This window comes from Sinocyclocheilus anshuiensis, unplaced genomic scaffold, assembly GCF_001515605.1.
Source record: "Sinocyclocheilus anshuiensis isolate Anshui unplaced genomic scaffold, SAMN03320099.WGS_v1.1 scaffold1274, whole genome shotgun sequence".
In the NCBI taxonomy this organism is placed as follows: domain Eukaryota; kingdom Metazoa; phylum Chordata; class Actinopteri; order Cypriniformes; family Cyprinidae; genus Sinocyclocheilus; species Sinocyclocheilus anshuiensis.
In genome coordinates, this window is record NW_015558608.1 from 217349 (window position 1) to 220436 (window position 3088).

The 3088-nt window shown below is 42.6% G+C and overlaps 1 protein-coding gene across 7 annotated transcripts in view; it reads right to left on the reverse strand.

The window, feature by feature from the left end:
- Nucleotides 1-3088, reverse strand: part of LOC107680287 (vitrin-like) — a 26166-nt gene that overhangs the window by 22019 nt on the left and 1059 nt on the right. The gene's annotated exons all lie outside the window — the stretch shown is intronic.

Genomic DNA, 3088 nt, shown 5'->3' on the forward strand with positions numbered 1-3088 from the left:
CTTCCTCCCGTCAGCTCCACCTTGGTCCTCAGTCGCTCCGGCTCCGCCGCGGATCTCTGGATCTCCGCCTCCGCCTCGGTCGCCAGAGCCCTCGGCTCCAACCTGGCCCCCCGGATCCTCGGCATCCCCCTGGCTCGTTGGCTCTCCATCTCGGGCTCCTCCACCACCTGCTCCGCCGCCGTTGGTCTGCCCCCTGGAGTCGGCAGCCATTCCTCCACCATGGCTCCTCCCTCCGTCAGCTCCACCATGGGTCGACATTATGGCTGTGGTCTGAGTCCTGCTTGGCTCCTCCTGCTCCGGGCCCCTCCTGTCTCCTCCCTCCTTCGTCACCTCCCTGGTCTCTGTCTTTCGGCCCCCTCCCGGGTGTCCGTCCTCCTCCGGAACCTCCTCCCAAGTTCCCACCCATGCCTCCCTCTGTTGTTGCTACGGTGCGAGGACGCACCTTGCGGGAGGGGGCGTAATGTCAGGATCATGGACTGTCTGTGTCATGTTTTGCCCCTGTTTCTGTTCCCTTATTTGGTCATGTTCCTGTCCTCGTTTTGTTTATTAGTTTGATTAGTCATCCCATACACCTGTGTTTCCCCAATCATCCCCTTTTTTTCGGTCTCGGTCAGTTCTACTTGTTATGTTCATGTGTTTCCTGCCGTTCCCAGTGTTGAATGTACCCTGTGTTTCTTGGATTAAAGACTGTTTCGTTTATTCCTCGTCTCCATCGTTTCTAGCCATCACAGATTGTGACAATAAAAAGCATTAATAACTTTACAGACACATGAGACTAGCACGTAAAGACCATATCAACTGACTTTGAACAAACCTCTAAACCAGTCTTGTTGCAGGAAATATAATGAAAGATAACTCATCAGACCATGTTATTTAAAATTCCTTATTTCAGGGATCCAGATTTTGTGCTCCATTCTTTGTGTATTTTTGTGCACTGGTCCTGGATACAACTGGTTTCTTAATGGCAGCCCTGCCTAAACCCTGGTTTTATGACGCTCTCTGGATATTTTGCAGCTTACAATTGCTCAACACACACTCCCAACCACTTCAGGGTAACAAAGACTAACCACTGCAAAATGAAAGATAGCACAGCAGGTCAGTAATTTCTCATCTCATCATTACAGGCAGCATCCACATTGCTGGTACCAACACATCGTCTCTGAACTCAACACGTCTGCAGGCCCCACTGCCAGAGCTATAGGCCTGATTTACTAAAAGCCATTACTGTATTCCAAACCATACTGTAACTGACAGGACAGATATGTGGAAAAAAATGCTGAGCTACCAATATTGTCTGCTGAGGATTGAGTTGTGGGCTGTAACATGTTTTTCTAAATATTTCCTTTATTTTTATTTTATTTTTTTGTGATGAAAGTACATCACAAGTAGTTTAAGACACCCAATATAAAGTGTAATCTTCAGTACACCTGAAGACAACTGGCCTACTGTACATTGCAGATCCCATCCCGACTACAATGACTGTTAAATGAGCTAGTATTTAGAGACCTTGTTTCTGTTTACCCTGCTCAAAGCCCCTGCTTGAACCAGCACAACCAGCTGAGAACTGATAAAGATGAGCTGGTATCTTAATATGTACACCAGTATAAATGAGGCTTCCACTGTATATTTCTCTGCTTCTTGAGGCAACCTTTGTAGGAAATCATGGAATGTATCTGGTTGCCATGACAACTTCAGACACACCCTCCCACTAACAGCACCACTGTCCCCACCACTTTCTTATGCCCAAAGGCCTTTCTGGGCCCCAAAACCGGCAGAGTCTGTCTCATTAAACGCCACAATGACATACCTCACTGTAACAGGTGATTTAGGAACTTGTTGAACTCAAACTGAACTCATGTTTCACTCACATTTCATGTTGTGTTTTACCCCCCTAGGGGCTTCACCACTTATAGTTTAATTTTTTCTGCCGCTATAATCATTCAGTGTAACAATAACACCCGGATTAGGGAGGAATTTTGAGATCAATGAGCTTCTACTCTTCTTAAAGCCCAGAATGAGCAGACAGTCCAAACCAATGACCACATGGAGTCCACACATGAAAGAAAAGCTGAGACACATTCAAGCATCATATACGAAGTCAGGGCTGTTTTTCATCAAAGGAAACTATACACATTATTCATCCATCCATCACTCTGTTCTCCAAAGCTGCTGTCCTCTGTAGGGTCACAGGGATCCTGGAGTCTATCCCAGCGTCTCAGACCGAAGGACAGATGACCAGTACATCTATCACTAAACATCCAAAATTATATGAATAAATTAACTCATCAACATGAAAGGTTGTGTAGCTGAACTCCACCACCACAATTAAGAAAATAAAAAATAAAAAAATAAAGTAAAATGTTTTCTGAATCACAAGACTGAACACAGCTCATTTTCAGATCAGGGTCAGCCGGTACCTTGAGCTGAAAAATCTCCTGAACAATCATGTGCTGGTCTAAGAAACAGTCTAATATCCCATAATCCTTATTTTACTGATTTACTTTCAAGTAAACTCATTCAGCTAAGCACTACTGCAGCAAATGCAGAACAACACAAGGAATAAAAACATTGAACCTTACGTGAACTTAAAGTTTAATAAGTAGCATACTATGTACTAGAATTTAAATGAATCTTTTGATACAATGGAATTATTTTGTACATAAATTTTTAAGACCGTACTTCTGTATTTTTTGTAGTTTTTTTTACTGCAATGTAAGTGAATATGTAATACATTTTTGTAATTACATTTATAATTACTTTGACAACTGACTGTATCTCTACACCTTCACCACCACACCTGGCCCCAACCTTAACCGTATCCCACCTCAAAAGTAGAACAAATGTTTTACAATACAATGATACAACATGATAAGTACATTGTACCTAACTTTTTCTTTTGAGGCAGCTACATTGTTGAAGAAACCTAATATAAAGTGTGACCAGACATCTTTTAAAAAAAATGGTTCTTTCTGCATTTGGAGAGCATTGTCAAACAAAAAGAACTGTTGAGGAAAGTTTAAAATTGATTGAACAAAAATGTACACACCTGAGTGCAAGTTGAGTCATATACAATTTATTTCCAAACATT